The sequence below is a fragment of the Equus asinus genome, chromosome 28 (genome assembly GCF_041296235.1).
Source record: "Equus asinus isolate D_3611 breed Donkey chromosome 28, EquAss-T2T_v2, whole genome shotgun sequence".
In the NCBI taxonomy this organism is placed as follows: domain Eukaryota; kingdom Metazoa; phylum Chordata; class Mammalia; order Perissodactyla; family Equidae; genus Equus; species Equus asinus.
Window position 1 is genome coordinate 40,835,991 of NC_091817.1, and position 12,577 is coordinate 40,848,567.

At 40.0% G+C, this 12,577-nt stretch overlaps 1 long non-coding RNA gene across 7 annotated transcripts in view; it reads right to left on the reverse strand.

Annotated features, from left to right (window-relative positions):
* The window catches only part of LOC106834642 (uncharacterized), a 136,065-nt gene that overhangs the window by 19,349 nt on the left and 104,139 nt on the right, over positions 1 to 12,577 (reverse strand). Inside the window, exon 8 of one of the 7 annotated variants that reach the window (XR_011498962.1) lies at positions 6,980 to 8,237. The exons of 5 other annotated variants lie outside the window; for them this stretch is intronic. This is a non-coding gene — a long non-coding RNA (uncharacterized lncRNA). Of the gene's footprint in view, positions 1 to 6,979; positions 8,238 to 9,359; positions 9,425 to 12,577 lie in introns of those variants that run through there. One more of the 7 variants, XR_011498963.1, reaches the window with a different exon arrangement.

The following is a 12,577-nucleotide window of genomic DNA, read 5'->3' on the forward strand; positions in this document are numbered from 1 at the left end:
CTGTTAGTTTTGTGATACCGTGTATGCACTTGAGACGAGCCACACCTGCCAAAGGCATTTAGCACAGTGTAAGAATACTTTCATCGACGATAACTGTTCCAGAAATAGCAGAGCGATAAAAGAAATAGCCAGTGTCTCTATATAGTCCAAGCTTCTGAGTACTGAACATGGGCATGGTGCAGATTTGTTATTTTCCTTACTGATGTCACATATAAATGGGGAAGAATACATGGCATACTTTTTGTGAAAAAGAATTGTTTTCTTCCAGATTTCTTTTAAATAATTTTCTAGATCAGCACCATCAAATGCACCATTCTACAATGATGGAAAAGCTGTATTACCTAGCAAAAAGCCAACTGATGCATCCATGTTATTAAAAATGCAATGTGATTTAATAATTTTAATTGATTTAATAATACAATGTTCTATGGTGTGTATATATCACACTTTACACAGCTATTCACCCACTTTTTCTTATGATAATTGCTTTCCATTTAGTATTAGTAATTTAAAGAATTCTTTCGAGATACCTCCCAATAATATACACTGATATTTGGAAAGCTAGCTGTTCTCTTAATAACAACCTTAGAGTTGTGTATATCATCTAAGACTAACCAATTTGTGAGAAAGAGTCAACATTTTGCTAACCCACTCATATTTATGCCACTTAGATAAAATTATTATATCCTTATTATATTATATCCTTCCACATCTCTGATTTCTAGTCTGTTAGCTCTTAATCATTAACAATGCTCCTTATGCTGCCTGGAAATCTGAGTGAGAACAGAAGTTTGGGAAGGAAGGATAGTGACCTGGGCATGATGCTACAGAGAGTGTACAAGCTGGTGAGTGAGTCCTGGGGAGGCAGCCCAACAGCTCAGACAAGCTGCCTGGTCCCCCATCCCTGCAGGGGTGCCAGCTGCTGCCCTTGCCCAAGAACACGTCTCTCATCACTTTCCACAGGTCACAGGAGAAAAATCCATTCTCTCTGTATAACACTTACACTTTTCAAAGTATTGTGACATCCATTCTCTTCCTTGATCCTCGCAGTGACCCTGGGTGGGAGGCAAGTCGGGCAGATGATATTACAGTATTCACATTTTACACAATAATCCAGAGATATTAAGTTGTCTAAGATGACATGCCTATCCCACACCAGCACTGGGATTAGAATTCGGTTCTCACAGCTTCCAAGTCCAGAGGTCTTTTTAGTATATTCCATTTCCTCCTGCTCTCCAAGAGCAAAGTAGGGCAGCTGTTTGGATTGATGAATAATAATAGAAGGTTATGTATCCTGCCTAAATTAATAATTAAAGATTTCCAGTTCCAGGTAACATGGAGGAAACCCACTCCACCACTGAATATAGCTATAAAATGTGGACACAATGCATGAACCAGCTATTGGAGGACTCTGAAAATTAAATTGTGGCATATAGTTTAGGGAAGAAGATCCGAACCTGAAGACTGCTGAATCAGTGGTGGGGTTTCCACCTTTTGTTTTCCCCTCCAGTGTGCCTCGGCCTAACCTCAACACACTAGACCTAGTAGTAGATTCCAGGGCAGGGCAGAGAAAGCTGCAGAGAAGCCACCTCACTTCGGCCTGAAGACCTGAAATTCCCTATTTTGTTTTCTCTTCCTTTTCTTATACTGCCAATCAATTTTGTAAGAGTCATGGAAGTGGCCAGTAACAGGAGCCCAAAACTCTGAGGAATAGGAATGTTTCTGTCTGTTAGGTGGAGTTGAAATCCCAAGACAGTGGGGAGGATCTTCATTTTTCTCTCTCTGTCCTCCCACTTTGGGCCCCTGACACAGCCTACTGAAGTGACTAATACCCACCAATTCTCTATTCAGAGGACCAAAGGAGGACCCCCAGGGAACCAGAAGAGACTGAAGAGACCACAAGAAGAGAGGAACTCAGGAAAACAGACCCATAAATGTGTTTATGGACACTTGGGCTCACCCCGCTGACACCGCATGCATGAACCTGATCCTATTCTGCATACCAAACACTGTGATCAATGAACTAAGAAACCACCTTCCAGGACACAGATGAGCCACCAGGTGGAGCACACGCAGGACAGAGCCAACTAACACTGAAAAGGCTTTGAAAACTGAAGAACCTTAGAATCATAGCCCACAGAATGTGGGATAGAATGTGGGGCCTGCCCACAAACAGGTCAACTGACTGCTAAAAGAAAAATATCAATATCCTCCACAGGATTTTAGAAAGACACAGTCTCTAAACATAACCTAAAAATGTTCAAGCTACCCTCCAAAAGTACTCAGCATATGAAAAATCAGGAAAATTTGAACTTATACAGGAAAATAAAATTGACAGACACCAACACTGAGATAATACAACTGTAGAAATTATGTGACAGAGACTTTTAAAAAGCTAGTATAAAAATGCTTGAGCAGTCAACTATAAACTCTTTGAAACCAAGGGAAATGTAGGAAGTTGCACCAAAGAAATAGAAGACATAAGGAAGAATCAAATAATTTTAGAACTGAAAAACACAACTGAAATAAAAACTCACTGGATGAACTTAACAGCAGAATGAAGATGACAGAAGGGTCAGTGAACCTAAAGACGGGCCAATAGAAATTATCCAATCTGAACATAGAGAAAAAGATTAAAGAAAAAATGGAACATGGGGCTGGCCCTGTAGCTGAGTGGTTAAGTTCATGTGCTCCACTTTGGCAGCCCCAGGTTTGCAGGTTTGGATCCTGGGTGTGGACCTACATACCGCTAATCAAGCCATGCTGTGGCAGCATCTCACATACAAGAGAGAGGAAGATTAGCTCACAGATGTTAGCTCAGGGCTAATCTTCCTCACCAAAAAAAAAAAAAAGGAACAGAGCCTCAGGGACCTATGTGATAATGACACAAGTTTTAACATTCATGTGACCAGAATCACAGAAAGAGTGTAGTACCAAAAAATATCTAAAGAATAATGGTTGAAAACTTCCCAAATGTGGTGAAAGACACAAGCTTACAGATTCAAGAAGCTGAGTAAACTCCGAAAAGGATAAACCAAAATAAATCCACACCAAGACACATCATAATCAAACAGTTAAAAACCAAAGACAAAGAACAAACTCATTATCTATAGAGGAACAACTGAAATGACTGCAGATTTCTCATTAGAAACTCTGGGGCCATAAGGAAGTGGCATTTTAAAGTGTTGAAATAAAAGAACTGTCAATGCAAATTCTATATCCAGCAAAAAGCATTCATCAGAAATAAAGGTAAAATAAAGACATTTTCAGATGAAGAAAAACTATGAAAAATCACTTAGAACAGAGCTGTGCTCACCAAATTGCTAAAAGAAGTTTTTCAGCAAGAAAGGAAATGATACCAGATAGAAATTTGAAATATCAGTAATGAAGAAAGAGCTCTTGAGTTCCTTAAAATACGTTTGAAGTTTGAAAGAAAAAATTAAAACATTGTCTAATGGGGTTTTCAATATATGTAGATGCACTGCATGACACAGTTATAACATAAAAGGAGGGCAGAAAGAGATGCATATGGTGTAAAGAGATGCATATGATGCATATGGTGGTAAGATGTTTACATTCCAACAGAATTAGTAAAATGTTGATTTTCAGTAGATAGTGGAGAGCTAAATATATGTATAATAAACTCCCAAAGTAACTACTTAAAAACTTTACAAAGATAAAAGATAGTAAAGAAAAGTAGATAAATTTTGAAAATGTTCAAATAATCCAAAAGCAAGCAGGAAAGGAGAAACGGAGGATCAAAACAGCACAGACATGGTCCTTATTTTCACAACAATTACAGAAGCAGATAAATATTTGCATTTTATGATAAAACTCCTGAAGGAAAATATAAATCAGAGCACTCTGACATAGACTAACCATGACTGTCAGGAAAGGCCTCTGTGAGTAGACGGGCTTTCAATTAAGAGTAAGAGCAGATCTGTAGGAAGGGCATCCCGAGAAGATGGAACAGTATGAGCAAAGACCCCAAACAGGAAATCGACTGGGTGTTAGGAGAACAAAGATCATTGTGACTGAAGTAGCGAATAAGGAGAATGACAGATAAAAGAGAGAAGGGAGGGAAAGACTGTGTAAGAACTTGTAGGCCATAGTTACTAGTTTGGATTTCATTCCAAGAGCAGTGAGAAGCTGCTTTGAAGTATTGCATTTGAAAAGCAAAGCATACTATTTTTAATTTTTGGAGGAATCTCCATACTCTTTTCCAAATTGACCGAGCCATTTTGCATTCCCATCAACAGTGCTCAAGCATTCCAATTTCTCCACATCCTCACCAAAACTTGTCTTTTTTAAAAAAATATCACTTACATGCGGTATCTAAAACAGCCAAACTCATAGAAGCAAAGAGCAGAATGGTGTTTAAAGCTTCAATAATACAAGCTGAATAAGTTCTAGAGATCAATGATCAATGGGTTTAAAGCTTCAGTCATGCAAAATGAATAAGTTCTAGAGACCTACTGTACAATATTATGCCTATAGTTAACAATATTGTATTGTACACTCAAATATCTGTCAAGAGGGTAGATCTCATTCATGGTAAGTGTTCTTACCATAATAAAATAAAAGTAAAAGTAAAAATAAATAAACAAAAATGGAGATCAGAATTCATCCAAAAAAGGAAAGGAAGAGAAAGGGTTATTCACCCGCAGATCCCCACGTAAGGCAGAGCAGGCACACGCTCCCCCAGGGATAGGCTGAGGTTAACGCAGGAAAATAAACAAGGAGGTCCCAGGCAAGAGCCAGCTTTCTCTTTCCCTTGACAGTTGAATCGTTAGCTTCCCTGGGCAGCAATGTGTACAAATCTGGATTACATCGAGCAGGCAGATTTCTTATCTAAAAGACGACAGCCAAAGCTTGATCTTTGGCCTAAGGGGAGAATGAAAAGGTGTTTATGTTTCAGAAATAATCAGAGTCAGACATCTCAAAATTAAAATGCTTTGTCAGCCTATCAATATTTACGAATGTGTAAAATTTCCAGCAGCCCCATTCCACAATTTCCATGCATTGCAGGTGGAGAGACGTGTGACCTTGGAGATAAACAGCATCTCCCTGCCAGCACATTTCTCACTTTACTCTGCAGAGCAAAGTTTATTTAAACCCAGGACCCATCTTCTAGGTAAGTTACCTATATTCACCTTTCTCGCTGGAAGCAACTAGAATGAGATTTCTTTACTTACAACAGACCTTACAGGATTGAACAAAGTAAATGACAGTTTCCCCCATATATAATAAACTCCAATAAGCCGTGAATTAATGAATCACGACTATTATATAGTCATGTGTCACTTAACTATGGGGGATACATTCTGAGAAACGCATGGTTAAGTGATTTTGTTGCTGTGCAAACATCATGGAGTGCTCTTGCACAAACCTAGATAGTACAGCCTACTTACTACACACCTAGGCTAGATGGTCCTAATCTTATGGGATAGCCATCTTCTACACAGTCTGGCATTGACCGAAACATCATTGCACCATGTGTGACTGTACTACAGACAATTGAGTTTGGAATGAAGGCAAGACTTATTAGAAGAAAAGGTTTCTAGTCATAATTTTGACGTCAACTCATCATGTAACTTGATCAAGCCTTTTTTACCTTCAGTGGCTTCAATTTTATTATCTGCAAAATAGCCATTGTACATTTGATGTGGATGTGGATGTGTGTGTGAGTGTGCGTGTCTGTGTAAAGGTCAGATTCTTCAGAAGCAGAGCCTGAGACAGGGATTCAGAGGCATGCGAATAACTGAGGGAGTGTTCTTTGAGACAATCCTGCAAGGGGGGTGAAGCAAGGTAGAAAGGGGGAGAGTATTGAAGGATGGAGTCTCAAGTAAAGACTAGCCTTCGCCTGACTCAGAAGAATAAACAGACCAGGAACATAACACATAAATTTGTACCTCCAAATTGTCCTTACCTTGAGACAAGAGGGTCAGCCTCCTTTCCAGCCCAATTATCAGGCACTGGGTGCCCCCAGGGTGGAGGGAATAATTTCTTCTGGGTAAAGAGGCTACTCCAGTGATGATGGTTCTTTGGAGAAGAAGACCAGCCGTGAACCCTTAGCAGCCAAGATTTATGGCAGTTGGGGGACGCACACGCTGGTTCCATCAAGGAGAGCTGGACAAGGCACCAACATATGTTGTGTATATATGAATAAGAGTATATTGCATTTACTACACGAATGAAGGTAACAAAGGCAGTCATGCGTGCGTGCACACACACAAGGACGGGGGTTAATAGTGAGGAAAAAGAAAAAAGAGGAGATTGACTTCTATTTCCTCTAAAGGCTTGCAAGGTTATTATGAGGATAAAATGAGATAATACTTTAGGAAATACTAGAAACTCATGCCTCGTGCATTCTCAAACCCATCACAAGCATTCCTGACTCCATTGTGCTGTTCTCTTGGCCTTGACAGCCCACCCCTCACAACCAAGTTTACCTGTGACTTCAAAGTGGCTATCAGGTGCCTCCTCTTTGGAAGGCTCCCAGGCCTACCTCCTCCTCTGACCACCCCACCTATTGCCCTTAGTCATAATGTAGACACCATTAATAAGGACCCAAGAACAATACCCTGTATGCAGTATCCATCTTAGGAATCAATAATTAGTGGATTCAAATCGCAGCTCCCCATTTAATACTTATGTGGCCTTTGGCAAAGTCAAAACCTCTCTATACCTGCTTTCCTCCTCTGTGAAGGTGAGTGATGCCACCAACCTGAAAGTTTTTATTATACATGTGATAGCTTTTTAAAGGTATAGTTATGAGTTATTTGATGGTTATTTTCTCTGTGTGAAGGAGCACATTTCTAGCATCTCCAGGTTAAATAGACCCCATTGCACCCTTGAAACCTCAGGACTCCATCAAAAAAGGAATGCTTCTACTTGAATTTAAAGGAAACAAAAAGAATTCATAGTTCTTACACTGAAGGAATATAACATTGAAGAGAGAAAAAGCATAAAAATGAGGGCGGGCGGTGGGGGGGTGGGGGGGAGTCCCAGGCCTTGAGCCAAATGCCCTGCTAGCAGCTGGGCTCAGCAAAAATGCTCAAGTATTTTTAGCCTCTATTTGGGTATACTGATTTCCGGAACAATATCCTCTAATTATGGTGTCTAGGATTGTATCCTGCCTTCCCAGCCTTATCCCACCAGAAGCAGTAATTCTGCACTGTCTAGCAACTCTTTCCAGGTGCTCCACAAACCAAACAGGGCTTCTCAGACTTCTAGATATGCCATCCTGGAACTGGCTTTAATTTCAACACTCATCAAAGTACTTTACTCAGAGCAAAGGGCAATCTTTGAATCTTCCCCTCAACAGGCTGCTCCATGGTTTTCTCGTGCCAGTTGGCATCCAGCACAAAGCATTGGCACATTTTTGTTGTTGTTTCAGAACAATACTGCCAAACACAATTCCACATTAACACCCCATGGAGTGGGAAAATGAAGTTTATAGCCTATTCTAGTTTCCTATTGCCGAATGGCAAGTCACACTAAAACTGAGTGGCTTGAAACAGCCATTTTATTATTTCTCATGGTTCTGTAGCTTTGCTTGGCTGGCTGGACAGTTTTATTGGTCTTTCTTTGGGTCTTTCATGCCACCTGCAGATGGCAGTTGGGCCTGGCGTCATCTGGAAGTTCAACTGGGATGCTGGCTGAAGTCTTAGAGCATCTCCTGCTTGTAAGGCTGCTCCAACAGGGTAGAAAGACTTCTTATACAGTGGCTCAAGGATCCCAAAGTGAGCATTACAAGACGGAAGAAGTTGAAACCTGCCATGTCTTCTTAATGCCTGGTCTCAGGGCTCCCACAACATCGTTTTCTACACATTCTATTGGTTAAAGTAGTCGCAAACCCAGCTCAGATTCAAGGTAAGTGAAAGTATGTTTTACTTCTTGATGGAAAGTGAAACATATACATACAAGGAGGGAAAGATTAGTTACAGTCATCTTTGGAGAGCAGCTCACACATAGCCCAAAGCTGAAATGCACGTGAGAGCTTTTTAAACTATAGTTATGTATTATTTGATGGTTATTTTCTCCACATGAAGGAGCACATTCCAGGGGTCCAGATGTCCACTTCTCATAAGGGTCCCCAGTTTGTATCATTGTCATTTCTCTTTCATTGGGATTACCAGCGAAACATTGGCTCCTGTGTCAATACCTGTGCCTTCTGTGAAAGCAGGAACTTTATCTTATCCACATTTTCCTAGAGCCTAAGAAAAATGCTTGGCCTAGAAGAGACACATGATAAACACATGTTGGTGAATGTAACGGATCGAACGGTGGTCCCCCCAAAAGATATGTCCATGTCCTAACCCTTGGAATTTGTGAGTGGGACCTTATTTGGAAAAAGGTTTTGGCAAATGTAATTAAGTTAAAGATTTCAAGATGAGATCATCCTGGAATTAGGGTGGACTCTAAAACCAATGAGAGGTGTCCCTATAAGAGGAAGGCAGAGGGAGATGTGTGACACAGAGAGGCAGAGGGAAGAAGGCTACATGAAGACAAGGGCAGAAACTGGAGGGATGAATTGACAAGCCAAGAACACCAAGAAATGCTGGCGGCTACGAGAAGCCAGGCAAGGCAGAGGATGAATTCTCCCTTAGGGCTTACAGAAGAAACCAATGCTGACAACATCTTGATTTCAAACCTCTGTCCTCCAGAACAGTAAGAGAATACATTTGTGTTGTTTTAAGCCACCAAGTTTGCGGTAATTTGTCTTGGCAGCCCTGGAAAACGAATACTGTGAATGAACAAATTAGCAAATAAATTTGAATTTCTGGGAATGAGTAAGGGGAACCTGAGTTGATCAAAAGATAGTAGAAGGAGTTCCAAGAAATTTTGGTATCTGTCTGCTAAACTCAATTTAAATCTAATCTCTGTTCCTTTGTTGGGTGATGAACCTGGAACTAAGGAAGATGTGACTACCGTTCTACAGAAAAAGGTGAGCACTGGAGCATCTTGAAGTATCAGAGCTGTAAGGAGCTCAGAATGAGGATATGATGTATACGTAGGAGAGAGGAGAGTCTAATATGGAAAAGCTGATTTGAGCTTCTGTACTTTTGGTCTAGATGACCCACAAGGTTGGGCTCTCATTCGACATACTGATGGGAGAAACCATGCATAGGTGGTAAACTCTAAGAAACTCGATTCTACAAGGGAGAATTTCTTGGCTCTTCAGAAAGCCCCCATTTGTGGATGAAATTTTGCCTAAATTTGAGTAACAACGTCCATATAGGAGGGGAAGACATCACAGGATAAGGAGAGGGGAGGAAGAGGCATGACACAAATACTTACACCTCATTTTTTAAATAATGAAAACAAAACAAGAGCCCAAAAGAGTGTCAGGTACCTGCATAAGTATTCTTTGCCTCCTTCCTTTCCACCATTTCTCTTTCCATGACCTCATCAGCCAAGGCTGTGGGGTGAAAAATGAGCCAGAAACAATAGGAATCAGTGAGCCAACATTTAGGCCGAACCTTAAACACACACTTAACATCTAAATGCATACACATGGGTGCACACGCACAGCATACCACAGTGGAAGCTGAAGGAACAAGTCTGTAAAGACACTTTCATGAGAATTGTAATTTTCTATCTGAATATCTAAGTATTCTCTGAGGTTCATAACATTTTCTGATAAGAATCTCTGCTGCTCTGTACTATGTCTCTTGTCATAGGCTCCCAGCCCTGAAAAGGTCTTGAAATTCTCAGAGTCCAATTACCTTTCCCAAAGGGAGTACTAAAAGGGAGAAAGTAATGAAAAGTGATTATATATTTCTGAATCTTCGTTGATAAGGAGGACGAAAAGTGATAAGATGATCATAGATTTTCTTTATGAAAATGGTATTCTGGATGCAATGCCTTTCCTACCTGCTCTGTCTAAAAGAGAAAGTCAATCAGCCTTCACTCAGATTTAATTTTCTCTGTGCCTTTCTAACTGCCTGATATTTTGTCTATTAGTTTACTGTCTGTCTCTCTACCAAATGTAAAAACTCCATAAAGACAAGGACTTTATCTTTTTCACTGTATATCCCCTTAAATAGTACCTGGTACATAGTAGGTACTCATTAAATATCTGTTGAATGAATTAATTAACATTAATTTAATTCCAATTAAGTAAGACACTGTAGTATTTGTTTTGTGAGGTTGTGATACTCAAGATGAGAAGCTATCCTCAATAAGATTGTAATGTACACTAATAACTATAATGCTCAGGAAAACTACAAGGGCATTTAGAAGTATAAACAAAGGACTATTGAGAGAACACAGGAGAAAATCATGAAAGACTTTATAAAATTGAGCACCATCCATTAAAATGAACAGAGATGTGATTCAGACAAAGCGTGAGGGCACGGTGGGCTTGCTGACTTGCACTGTTTGAAATGCCCATCGTCTGAGAATCAGACTTGCTGACTCTATGATCTTGGATTATTAACTTGTATTTTGTGGAACTATGCTTCTTCCTCTCTAAAATAAACATCTCTGCCTAGATAATTACCAAGATTCCTTTCCATGGAGACACAGGAGGGAACTATGAAGGAAGGAGCAGGATTTGGGCACCAATTCCTCAGTAAGTCTGAGGCATGAGTAATGCAATGCCACTAGACTAACGAAGGTTAAAAAAGACCCATAACTGAACTGTCTGCTATCAAGATCTATCTACAAGGATGTTCTCCATCGAGTTAATCATAATCAAGAGAAAACTGGAAACCAAACTGGAAACTTTTTAGAATTATTTATTTTGAACTAACTTCAGACAAAGAAAAACTGCAAAAATTCTTGAGTTTCTATATACCTCACCCATCTCCTCCTAATCTTTTAATAGGCTTTTTCTCCTTAGTGCTCTAAAATGTAACTGGGTTGTATCTAGTTCTGGATCTTCTTTCTTTAATCCTGCTTTGTGCCTGCTGTTGTTACTCAGCACTGGAAAAATGTCTTCTATTATTTCTTTGATTATTATTTCCTCATTTCCATGGTCTCTATTCTCTCTTTCAGGAACTCCTATTCGTTGGGGATTGGAACCTCATATGTTGATCCTCTATGTCAACTGTTCTCCCATGTTTTCTTGGTATTTCTTGCTTTACATTCTGAGAGATTATGCAAAATGCTTCTTCCAGGTGTTAAAGAACACTTCTTTCTGAATTAAGAGTATTATGGCAATAACAGTTTTAATTTAGAGCAAGGATTTTCAACCTTGGTACTATTGACATTTTAAAATGGATAATTCTTTGTTGTGGGGAACTATCTTGTTCACTGAAGGATGTTTAGCAGCATCCTTTGCCTCTACCCCCTAGATGCCAATAGTACTGTACCCCCATTCATCACAACCAAAAATGTCTCCAGACATTGCTAATCGCCCCAGGTTGAGACCACTGATTTAGGAGAACTCTAATCTCCCTATTTCTTCTCTTTTATAGGAGCCTGCTCTTTTTTACGGCCACACACTAATACAATTAGACTTTGTTAAATTTCTCTTCTGTCCCTTGACTAATTTTTGTCTTCTGGTGTCAAGTGTTCTATTTGTTCATCTTGGTCCTCCTCTACCATTGATATTTCCCTCAAATGTCTAGTGGTCTTGACTGTCTGTACGTATTCATCAATGCAAGGCTTCATCGATCTGTTTTTTTTAGTAGGTTTTTTCCCCAATAGACCTCCTCCCTGCATAAGGGACAGACCAGGGACTCAGGTTGGAGCCTATGGACAGGCAGGCTTCACTGTAGGAGGGACCAGTCGAACGCAGGGAGGCAGATGGGCTGATCCCCTCACCAAATGTCAGTTCATAGTGCACTTTACTCTGGGGCACCAACCCCCATACAAAAGCTCTAGACAGGTCTTCCCAATACTCACCCTGATCTGTGCCTCTCCTCCAACCCTCACCCACCTTAACCTACTGAACCCAAGCCAGGAATATCTTTGAGGCTCCAGCAAAGAATAATTCCCAAATTTAATCCCATTATTACTGCCTTGCCCTAGGTGTGTTCTGGGCCCCTTCCTCCAAATGTCCTTCAATAAATAAATGGTTAAACAAATTGTGTTATATGCATACCATGGAATATGACACAGCGACAAAAAAGAGTAAACTATTGATGCCTGCAACAAATTGGATGGATCTCAAGGGAATTATGCTGGATGAAAAAGCCAGTCTCTAAAGGTTATATACTGTGTGATTCCAAGACAAAATTATATAGGTGGAGAATAGATTAGTAGTTGCCAGGGGTTAGGGATGGAGAGTCATGGCACAGAGTGGGTATCACCATAAAGGGTAGATCTTTGTGATGATGGAGTACTTCTGTTTCTTGATTGAGGTGGTTACACAAATATACACATGATAAAACTGGAAACGTCTACATACACACACACTCAGAGTGCATATAAAACGGGTGAAATCTGAATAAGCTCTGTGGATTGTACCAACTTCAATTTCCTGGCTTTGATATTGTGCTAGTTATGCAAGATGTTACCATTGGAGAACCCTAGGTGAAGGGTAATTCCATTCATGGAACCTGTATGAAATTTCCCTGACATTTTTATTTTTGTTTTTTGCAATTTCCCATGAATCAATCATTTT